The 12,141-nt window shown below is 44.2% G+C and overlaps 1 protein-coding gene across 2 annotated transcripts in view; it reads right to left on the reverse strand.

The window, feature by feature from the left end:
- The window catches only part of Sertad2 (SERTA domain containing 2), a 116,587-nt gene extending 107,270 nt beyond the window's left edge, over nt 1–9,317 (reverse strand). The window contains exon 1 of one of the 2 annotated variants that reach the window (XM_017802598.2): nt 9,089–9,317. The gene's annotated coding sequence lies outside the window, so the exon portion shown is untranslated. The remainder of the gene's footprint in view (nt 1–9,088) is intronic. The other variant, XM_029554810.1, reaches the window with a different exon arrangement.
- Nucleotides 9,318–12,141: the final 2,824 nt, after the last annotated feature.

Genomic DNA, 12,141 nt, shown 5'->3' on the forward strand with positions numbered 1-12,141 from the left:
CAGAAGACCTGGGTTCGAATCCCAGCACCCACATGGCAGCTAACAACTGTCCTTAACACCAGTCCCAGGGGAATCCGACAGCCTCTTCTGACCTCCGCGGGCATTGCACAACACTGGTGCACTTACCTACACGCAGGCAACACACCCATACACATAAAATAAAAATAAATAAATAAAATTTTTAAAAAAGTTATTCACTCAAATGGAATTTTGGATTAAGATTTAGGATTCCCTTTAACACAAAGTCAAAGAGCATACAATCCACACAAATCTTTCCTGTTATCGTATCATTATTGTTCAATGTTTAATTCCAGTTAGTCTAAAACAATAGGTAACAAGTTCTGTATACACTACGATAGTTTGGTCTGTAACTTCCACAGAGCAGGAATATTCCTTTCTTCCCTTCACTGCTGTATCACATGTGCCTAGCTTGCCCAGAGTAAGGACTCAATAAATACTGGCTCAATGAGGTGAATGAATGACTGACTGGGTGCAGGTGTGCACAAAGCTATGCTTCATCCCTGAGGAACAGATTTTATGGAGTAAAATTTCTAAAAAATTTCTTATTTATAACCAACTCCAAAATACAGCTTATCTAATTCTATATTTGCATTATTTATATAAGAAGTAACAACAGATTGTTTTCTAAATCAAAAGGAAGACACATCCTGACTTGGTCGTGCACACCAGCAACCCCATCACTCACTCAGAAGGCTGACACATAGGATCAGGAGTCAAGTCACCCAGTACGTTCAAGGCCAGCTCAGGCACCATGATGTGGCCCTGTCTCAAAAGAAAGACTGATTCATTTTATTTAATGGAACTTAAAGGCTTCCTACTTGAGTAATGTCAAAAGTTTGAGAAACTAGAAAAGAATCACTCCAAGTCAAAGATTTTGGCCTTTTGGACCACTTTTACTCACAAGAGTTTTGTGTAAATCTTATTTGAAAACAAGTATTTGGGTCTGGAGGTATAGTCTGGCTGTGGAGCATCTGCCTAGTATGTATAAGGCCTGATTCGCTTTGTGATTCTCAGCCTCGCAAAAAAGGAAGAAGATTTCACTGTTATACTCTGACTTTCTAGGTAAAAGAACTCTTAAAATCCAAACAAAAGTTACCCCAAAGGGGACGTTTCATTTGAGTTAAAGTCATTCAAGACAATAAAGTTGATGTGACTTCAGCAGGGACATGAATCATGCAACAATGGCGAGCCTGGAAAACTTCACAGCGGACAGCAGACAGCATCTGAAGTCCCAGTTGGATGTTAGGAGGTGGTCAAAAAAAAAACAAAAGGAGCTGCTCCTCCAGGACTCAGGAGAACCACTCACAACAGTCAGGTGGGGACGGTCACCACACACACAGTAAACAAAGTTTCCTCACTCCCCAGGCATGTGGCCTAGACCAAAACAAAGCCTGATGTGTGAGACACTTAATAGGAAAGTCTACAGAAAAAAATGCAGTGGGCTTCCCACCATAAAACAGAGTAACAGACAAATCAGTAAATAATAAAGATGTTACAAATTTTCCTTGTCACCACCTCATATAGTCTAAACATGGTCCTGGGTTTATAAAGTGGCTCCTTGGATCGTGTACAGATAAGATGATCAAAGAGCTCACATCTTTCTGTAAAAGACAAAGAAAACTTTCCTACATAAAAAACTTTTCTATTGGTCAAATAAACAGACTAAAATAAATGAAAGCCTCAACTCCATACTTGAAACAGAAGTGCACAGAGAACTAAAGGGAAAAACAAAAACAAAACCAAAAAACTACCATGATCAAGGGGGGAAAAAAATCACAATGATTCTTAGAAGATCGAGCAAAAAATAAGTTGTCACACACATGCACACACGCATACATATACATACAAGCTCACATGGAAATATTTTAAAAATTGAAAACAATGTTACATCAAAGGGAAGAAGGCTGTGCAAAATGTAAAAACTTAATAATCAGTGGGATGCTTTATTTTATTTAGTATGTTAAAAGTAAACATTCACCACATGAAACATACTAAGGTATCAATGTGGATTTTAAATTAAAAAACAGAAAAAATCAAATGGCTCTTCCAGTTGGTTGGTTGTTAAACAAAAGTAATGTATTTTTTTTTAAAGTTGTTTCCTAGGGGTTGGGGATCATAACTCACTAGTAAAATTGAGTTTACCATACAAATGTCCAGAGTTCAAGCCCAGCACCCAGAAAAAGATGTTTTCTACTTAGAAAATTCATGTTTTAGGGACTGATACTCACTATGCTTAATACTGGATAGAATAGAATCAATATTTCTTTGTATGCTTCACTTGTTTTAATAGGTCCTATTCTATTCTGAGCCCACTGAAATTTCATTTCATTAAAAAAGTGAATAATATCATACAGTTGTGATAACTGTTAATAATTAGAGAAAAGTAAAGCTGAATTCAGACAAATTTACATAATGTGCTAACTCTAAGTCTTTAATACACACACACACACACACACACATATATTTTTTTGAGACATGGTCTCATGTAGCCTGTAGTGGCCACACTGGCCTTGAACACATGTGCCAGTGTGTCCAGCTAACTTTTAATTTTAAAAGACTCCTAAATAGCCGGGTGTGGTGGTGCACGCCTTTAATCCCAGCACTCGGGAGGCAGAGGCAGGCGGATCTCTGTGAGTTCAAGGCCAGCCTGGTCTACATAGTGAGTTCCAGGAAAAAAAGCTCCTAAATATTGGTATGATGGTGCACCCCTATAAACCTAGCTCATGGGAGCAGGAGGGAGTTCAAGGTCAATGTAGGCTACACAAGGCCCTGCCTCCAATAAACAAAAATGACAACAAGAGACAATATTAATACAAACTCCTACTTCACTTTTAGAATGAAAGGGGTGGGGTCTTTAGAATCTAGCCTTTCTGCATATCCCTTCATTCATTTCTATAAATAAAAATGGGGATAAATCAAGTCTTTCAAGCCACTATATTTTAAAATGTGCACATTCTACGGCACGGAAAAGAACAGCATTAACGAGAATAAAGGGGTCAAGTATTCCTTTTGAAATTCAAAAGTAAGTAACAGGATGAACTTTTCTCTTTGACTATTTACTCTTTTATTTATATGTGTTTATTTATTCTGAGGCAGTCTTAAGCTTGGCTCTATACTCAGTCTTTTTTATCTTTTCATTTTTAGTGTGTGCGTGTGTGTAGGGGGGTTAGTATTGGGGATCAAACCAGTTCTATACTTCTTTCTTACAAAATATACTTCCAGGGCTGGAGAGATAGCTCAGCAGTTAAGAGTACCTACTGCTCTTGCAGAGGACCTGGGTTCAATTCCTAGTACCCACATGGTGGTTAACAACCGTCTGTAACTCGAGTTCCAGAGATTCCGAAGCCTTCTTCTGACCTCCACAGGCATTGTATGACATGTGTGCACTTACACACATACAGGCAATATACTTATACACATAAAATAAAAAATAATAAATAACATTAAAATAATAAATAATATATATGGCATGGCTATAATCACAGCACTTTGGAGGCTGAGACAGGAGGATTGCCATGAGTTCAAGGTAGGCATGAGCTACACAGAGAACCAAGCCAGCTAGAGCTATGTAGTATAGTAAGGCCCTGACTCAAAACACCAAAAAGAAAAGAGGGAAGGACAGGAGGGAGGGAAAGAGGGAGGGAAAACACTACAAAAACTATCATGCTAAAATGTGTCCAGTAGAAATATAAGACCTTCCAATTATCAAACCACACATAACATATTGTTTCAAAGTGCCTATAAATTATTTTTTCCTAAATTTTATTATATTTATTGTGTGTGTATTATCTGTGTATGTGCACATACACAAATGGAGGTCAAAGGACAACCTTCAGAAGTCATTCCTCTCCTTCCATCATGTGGGTCCCAGGGACTCTAACTGATCAGCACCTCTAAATTCTCTTTAAAGTTTTGTTTTAGATTAACTGCTTTAAACATACATAAACAAACTGGGTGTGAGAGCTCATAGCTGCAATCCCAGCACTCAGGAGTCAGGAGGCTAAGGCAGGAAGACTGCCCAGAGTTCTAAACCAGCCTGGACTACACAGTGAGTTTTAACTACAAGCCAGCCAGGGCTATGAAACCCTGTCTCAAAAAACAAAAAACTAAGAAAGTATATATGAACAGCTGGGTGCTGGGGTACACATCTTTAATCCAGGCACTCAGAAGGCTGAAGTAGGGGAATCACAAGTTCCAGGGCAGCCTGGACTACACAAGGAGACTCTGACTCTAGCTTTAAACGAGGGGGCAGGGGGGAACACGACCTGATGACACAGACACGACAACATACACGCACGACGACAAGTTTTCTAAAATTTGAATATTTTAGCCAATGACAAAGTAATATACTCAACTAAATTGTGTAACATAATTTGATTAGAGGATTATATACACAGAATTACCCAGCTCCAATAGATAACTCATGTATTTGAAAAGTTTTAACCATGTTATAAAACTTGGTAACCCTTCTGATACTTTTTAAATTTTAATTCATGCATTTTATAACCAGAGGGTACAGCAATTAAAGTATGTTTTATTGACAAGTAAAACAAAATGGTTCTATAAATGAAGTAGGGAATAGGTCCCATCAATTTTGCTTATTTTTAAAAAATGTTATTTCCTGATTCTGTGATACCTATAAACAGTGTGGGAAAGTTTAAGTGTTTTATTTACTAATTACATATACCTCCATTTTGACTCCTACCACATTATTACTGTGGCTACTTCAGCAGCTAATTATTATTAAGACTATTCAAGAGAAAGATTTGCTCTTAAACAAGGAAAGAAGTAAAGCTTTGGTCTGATCTTTTCACTTGACAGTGCTGGGCTGTTAAATTCTCTTCTTAACTCTGAATCATATCATGTCACCATTTGAGATGTCAGAAGGTCTTAGGATTAAAACCTGGACATGGCAGGTAACATGCTTTTCAGATTATTTTCAATTTAATCTTCAAAATGAAAATTTGTTAATAAAAATTATATTATAAGTCTGATTTATTCTCTAATTACAAAAATAAGAAAGTGAAAATTCAATTCAACAATACAGGTAACAGTGTTCTCCACACTAATACTTATAATGTTCATTCAGCTACTCAAACAATTCAAGAAGAAAGCACTGTTTAATTAATTTCACAAGCATTATTCACTTCTTTATATACCAGAAACTTTGCTAGGGACCAGCAATTAATTCACAAATGAAACACTATTGTTACCTTTCAAAGAGCTTTCTGTATAAGCAGAGGAGAAAACCACAGACAACAACCGTGTGATTGCTGTAATGATTTTATTGGAGGTGGGTGCATTTTACTATGCAAATTTAAATGGAAGAAAGCCAGGCACTGTGGCTCTTGCCTGAAATCCCAGCTCTCAAGAGGCTGAGGCAGGAGGCTCTCTCTGCACAAGTTTAGAGCTAGCCTGGACTACAGGGTGCAACCTAATCTAAAAAAAAACAAAACAAAAAAGTCAAAGAATGGTAAAGTCAACTGATCTGATACCTAAGTTTTTTCCTTTCTCCCCCCTCCCTCTTAAACAGTGTCTCACTGTGTAGCCCAAGCTAGCCTTTAATTCCTGATCATTCTGCCTCAGCTTTCTGAATGCTGGGGTTACAGGTTTGCTCCAACATGCAGTGCCCAATAACTGAATTCCTTTTCTCTGTTTCTTTTTTTGGAGAGTGTGTGTGTGTGTGTGTGTGTGTGTGTGTGTGTGTGTGTTTTATTTTTTAAAGTATTTTATTTATTATTTTATGTGTATGAGAGTATTGCCTGCGTATGTGTAAATGCACCCGAGTCATGCAGTGTCCTTGGAGGTCAAAAGAAGTTGTCAGAGCCCCTGGAACTGGAGTTACAGACCGTTGTTAGCTGCCTGTGGGTGCAGGGATTCGAACCTAGGTCCTCTGCAAAAGCAGCCAGTGCTCTTAACTCCTGAGCAATCTCTCCAACCCCCATGTATGTGTTTTATGTATTCACATGTTCCTATGCACCAGTGCACGTTCCTGTGTGCAGGTACATGTATGTGTATACACATGTTGCGTGTTTATGTGCAAGCCAGAGGTCAATTTCAAGAAACATTCCTCAGGCATCACCCACTTTGTTTTTGAAACAGACCTAGAACTAGCCATGTAGGCAAGACTGGCTGGCCAGCCAGTGATCCTCCATCTGTCACTGCCTCTGCAATGCTGGGATTACAAGCACACATCACCAGACCCAGGTTTTTAAATGTGAGTCCTTTCGGAGGGGTTTTGAGATGGTCTCATGACATAGTCCTGGTGAGCCTGGAACTTGCTATGTAGATCAGGATGGCCTCAGACTTGCAATGTCCCTCCTACCTCTGCCTCTGGAGTTCTGGGGTTACAGGTGCATGCCACCAGATAACTGATTTTTTTCAACTTTCATATAAACTCTAGTTCAACAGCAAATACTGCTAGGTAGGGATGCAGATCAGTGGTAGAGTACTTGCCTTAACATATGCGAGGTCCTGGGTTTGATCCCTAGTGCAGTAAGTAAAAAAAATACACACACACACACACACACACACACACACACACAAAACAGTAAGTCACTTGTATACAAGGAACATAAACAGAGCTAAATTTAGAAAGAAGTACCAAATGCTATTCAAAATCTTCACCTGCTTTAACTCATTCTTGTCCTCATCACAGCCCCACGAAGTAGGTACTACTGTCATTCTCATTTTATAGATGAGGCATCTAAGGTTAACTTGGCTGATGGCACAGAGATGGCAAGAGGAAATACTGAGACTTTTTGTTTTTTTGAGACAGAGACTCACCATGTTGTCCAAGCTGGTCTGGAACTCCTGGGCTCAGGTGATCCCCTGCTTCAGGATCCCAAGCAGGTGGGCTACTGATGAGTGCTGGCAGCCTAGTCTCTTTTCTTTTTGGCATGTGTGTGTGTTGTGTGGTGTGAGTGCATTTGTGTATGTATGTTCATATGTGGGTGCAGGTGCACATGTATGTTTGTGTGCACATGAGTGTGGAGGTCAGAGATCAACGTCTGGTGTCTTCCTCCATCTCTCTCCATCTTGTTTTGAGACAAGGTCTCTCACTTGAACCCAGAACTTACCCATTTGGTTAGTCTAGCTAGTTTGCCTCTGGAGTTCTCTGTCTCCACCTCCCCAGTGCAAGAATTATAGGCAGGCTGCCACATTTCTATGGGTGCTTGGGTTATGAAGCCATCAGAGCCATCTCCCCAGACCCCAGGGCTTCACTCTTAACACCCACACTAGGCACCCTATGAGAATGGGAACGAGAGGGGCAGCTAGCACTGCTGACTCAGTGACAAGCACTCTGATCAATCCCTGCAAAAACCTTCTGAGGAGGAGTCTTCCCTCCTGTTTACTGGAGAAAACCACCACAGGCCAGTTTAAAAATTTGCCCAAGGTCACAGAGCCATTGAGGGCTCTGTGGCAAGGACACTGTCCATGTCAGGACAGTGGCAAGATTCAAATTCAGGTAAGCAGGGTCTCCAGTGCTACAAGGCCTCTTTCAAAAGTTAGACCTCATCCTCATGAAAAAAGTCACATGGTGAATTAAACAAATGAAAAAGACTTCATATAAGTTTTCCTGAAACACACTGAAAGGGTTGGGGGCTGGAGATGAGCATTTCTTTAAAACAGCATTTACGTGAAAGTTACTTTTCAACTTCACCACTTTGGATTGATCATAAACACATTTCTGCTCTTAAAATTTCTTAGGTAGAAACAGGCAGATCTCTGTGAGTTCAAGGCCAATCTCTGTGAGTTCTAGGCCAGCTGGGGCTACAGGGAAACCCTGTCTCAAAAAGACCCCCCAAAAATTAAAAATAATAAATATATAAAATTTCTTTTTTCTTTGGGACCGTGTAGCTGGCCTGGACCGCATGGCTACTGGCCTGCCTCTGTCTTGCAGGAGCTGGGATTAAAGGCTGCACCACCCTGTACCACACAAGGCTCTAAAAAGAAATCTTTCTGTAGCAACTTGGCAGATTTCAGCACAGGAATAGTCTATTCTTTAAAATTAAATTTAGTAACAACTTATTCTGGTTAGTCTAAAAGAGAAGTAGGGAATGAACTAAGAGGCCTTTCCTGCACTTGAACAGTTTAACATGTTTGGCTTGGCCTAATCTAAATCTTGTGGACAACTAGCACAGAACTCCACTTAAAGAGAGTCACTCCAACTTAATACTGCTGAATTCTACACAGTGACCTCAGAAGCCAATTCAGATTAACCATTTCTCATAATTCTTTCTTTTACCTCAACAAAATATTAAAGATTCATAAGGTAAGACTGTCATGAGCACACAGTATGTGTAGTTTTGAGCCACTGAAGACTGAGAAGCAAAATTTAAAACTGATAAAATTCTGTAGGATGGCACTGTTTCAAGGGTAATCAAGTCACAAAAGGTGTACCAAAAGAAACAAAACCCACATCCTTTTCTACCCATACAGCACTGCACTGAGTCCAGGGACCAAGGACTAACAAAATTCTGTGTTGCCATTCCTCCCTGGAGCAGGCGGGAACTGAAGCAATGTCAAGCTGATTCCCAGCTCACCTTGCTTTCCAACAGGTCCAGACTTCGGAACCTTTAATACGGAACTCATCTTCTTCGGAAAGAAGCCAACAAATTATTCTAAAATAAAAGCACTAGGCAACCAGTCTTCTCTTCCTCTGTCATCATGCATTCAAATTAAAAATATCTTTTTGCTTTGCCTTTACGGAATAAAAGTTAACTTTGATTTAGAGGAAAATATTCCCAATTAGGCATCTGACACTTTCTGCAGGGCATACAGCCCATCAGATCACATCGCTATTACTGCTCACTTCGGCATCCGAAAGACAGAAAGCATGCCATCATCAATTATTTTATAAGCTGTGGAAGTCTAGCAATATCTAGAAATACAGCAAGACAGAAGAATAAGGAAGGCGTCGAGGGCGGAGGTGGGGGGGGCGGGGAGTCACCACCTCAAATCCACGCGGGACCGGGAGCCTCCAGCCACAAGCTGACCCCTGCCCTCCCCCAAAGTGGCCTGGCAGCCACATTTTCTGCAGACCCCACCCCAACACCGTCCTCACCTTCCGCGAAGTCGGCGCCGGGTCCAGCTCCGAGGCAGGTCGGGGAGTCTGGACCGTGGGCGGGGAGCGTCGGTCGGTGCACGACGGGGAGTCCCACGGCGGTGGAAGGGCGCAGAGGAGCGGGGAAACCGAGGCACGGCCCGAGGGGGAGCGAGCGCCTCTTCAGGAGCAGCCCGCCGACCCTCCGACCCTGCCCCGCTGAGGGAAGCACCGGGTGCAGCGAGGGCGACGCGGACTAACGGGGCGAGACCGCTTGGGGGCTGCAGCGGACGCGGGGCTAGGCGGCTCGGGGGCTAGCCCATGCCTCGGCGGCCCCGGAGCACTGGCCGGCGGACTGCAAGTTGCGGCGGCCGAACGGGAGCGTGCACCGGGGGCAGCGCGGCCCGCCTGCCATGGATGGAGGGGCGCTGCGAGCAGAGGCGGCCGGCGGCGGGCAGCACCGCCTGCTCGGCTCGCTCAAGACATTTAATTGGATTGATGGGTTGTGCAGTGACTCACAGACTTTACAGAGTCGTACGGCAGTCCCCGCCCAGCTGGACAGGGAAGCCGCGAGGGAAGGCGGTGACGGAGGCGAGGCGGCGGGGCGGGACGCAGCGAGGCTGGCCAATGGCAGGGCTCGCCGCCCCGACGGGCGTGAGCACCAGCCAATGAAGACGTGGCTCGCTAGGCGGCTGGTTTCGCCCCAGGCCCAATGAGTCTTCTAAGGACACTGCCTCGCGTCCGGCGGGGGAAGCGGTGGGGGCGGGGAGAGGTGGGTGGACGTGGAGCCGAGGGGAGGCGAAGACCAGCCGCGGGCGGCCGCCGAAGTTACTCTGCACGCCTTGCTCCAGAAGTGCACCCTCCGCCAATCCCAGCGCCGCCTGTGGGTGATGGACGTCGGCCTGTGGCCAATGAAGAGAGAGGGTGGTGGCGGCCAGCCAGGCGGGGAGTGGGCGGGCCCGAGCAGTCTTCCCTCCTCCCTCCCGAGCTCCCGCCCTCCCGGCTCGGGTCGGTCACGCAGATAACCGTGTGAGGCCGGCCGCCGGGCGGGGCGCTGGCGTGGCTGCGGCGTCAGGCTCCTTGCGCAGCCCACGGACTGCTGTCCCCGCCGGTACCTGGCGCTACCGCCGCCACTCTACCGCAGACCGGTCTGGGGGCCTCCAGGTCCGTAGCGAAGCCCGTCAGAACTTGGCCCTCGTCCGCGCATTGCTCGCTCCGACGGCAGCCCGGGGACAAGAGGGGAAAGGAGGAGCCAGGACGGGGAGGCGAGGTGTGGCGGCCGCGCTTCCCCGTGGACCCTGACTGCGAGGGTGCGGACAGGTTGAAACAGCTCCCGGTGCACCGTTTCTTTCTGGGCTTCTGGAAAAGGCGCTTCTTCAGCTGGCATGAAACGTGTGCTCGGGCTTTCAGGACGTGTGGATGTGTATCTTACTTTCCCCCAACACCCCTCCGGTCCTCCCTCCCACTTCCTCACCTTGAACACTAAAGGCAGTGCTCTGGTGCACCTAGTTCAGTGCTTACTCCCAGGAGCTATGGTGTTTCTCGGATCTTGGCTACTGTCCAGTAATCGCTTCACAGAGCTTAACCCTTAGCATGCTATTGTACTTGGAAATAATTGCTGTCACCAATAAACATGAGTGCAGAAGCCCCCAAAGTGAACACTCCTTCCTTCGCAAAGTGTGACCTGTTCCATTTTTTAGTTGTCCTGGAGCCAGGGTCTTGCTGTGTAGCCCTGGCTAGCCTGGGACTTGTAGTGTAGCCCAGGTGATGACATTGTAGGCATGAGTCACCACACCAGGCAGGAGGTGCATTCCTGAGGTTTAATTGCTTCCTGACCACCCCCCCCCCAAAAAAAATCACAGGAAGGCAAATCATAGTGTGTGGCTATTCAACTGTACTTCAAACACCCAACATCCATTTTTAAATTAGTTATTTCAATATATTTTACTGAATCTTTGTGCATTTCATACATCTTAATCACATTTGGATCTGCTCTCCTATTCTCACCCCCCCCATAGACCACCCACCAGATTTCATGCATTCTGTCATATATGTTAAGGTGTCTCAGTGCGAGTTCATCCACTGGAGCATATTCAGCCTATCAAGTATCACTCCCCTAAAGAAGACCAACTTTGCAGGGTGTGGTGGCACAGGCCTTTAATTCCAGCACTTGGGAGGCAGAGGCAGGCAGATCTTTGTGAGTTTGAGGCCAGCCTGGTCTACATATCGAGTTCCAGGACAGCTGGGACTACAGAGAGAAGTTCAACAGTCCTTCACCCAGCAGTGTCACCTGTCAGTAGTTCCCTTAGCTAATGTTGGGGCCTTCCTCCCAGTTCTGTACTGGGCTTTTGTCTGAATTTGCATGAGTCTTGTGCATGCTGTCAGCATTTCTGTAAGTTCATATAAGCAAGTTTCTAGAAACCTGGAAGACTGTTTCCTTGTGGTCAAGATCTACCCCACCTCCCTTCAACAATGGTCCCTGATCCCTGGGTCGCAGAGGTTAATATAGGAGTCCTATCCAGGGACATGCACTCTGCAGTCTCTTATTCTTTCCACTTTGACCAGTTGTGGCCTTCTATGTTAATCACCATCTGTTGCATGAGGAAGCTTTACTGGTGACAGTTGAGAGATGTATACTAATACATTCTCTCTACCCTCTGTTCCACTATGTTCCATGAGCCTTAGGTGTAGAGGTTGCATTATAAATGTGTCACTTAGGGCTGGGCACCTCACAGATACTTATTCTCTACGTGACCAGTTGTGAAACTTTGTAATAGTCTCCATCTATTGCAAAAAGAAGTTTCTTTAATGAGTGGTGACAGGTATACTAGTCTATAAATATAAGAACCAATATTTAGCATACAGTAAAAAATTATCTTTATCTAGGGATATGACAGATGTAGGGTTTTCTCTAAGATCTATGACCTCTCTAGCCATGTGTATTTGGCTGTGTTTACAGTACCACACATGAGTTCCCATTGAGCAGGCTTTGAGTCCAATTAGATAGCTATTGATTACTCCCAAAATAAAAGTGTCACTACTGCACCAATATAGTTTTCTCGACCAGTCATTAT

The sequence above is a fragment of the Nannospalax galili genome, unplaced genomic scaffold (genome assembly GCF_000622305.1).
Source record: "Nannospalax galili isolate Female #2095 unplaced genomic scaffold, S.galili_v1.0 scaffold805, whole genome shotgun sequence".
In the NCBI taxonomy this organism is placed as follows: Eukaryota; Metazoa; Chordata; class Mammalia; order Rodentia; family Spalacidae; genus Nannospalax; species Nannospalax galili.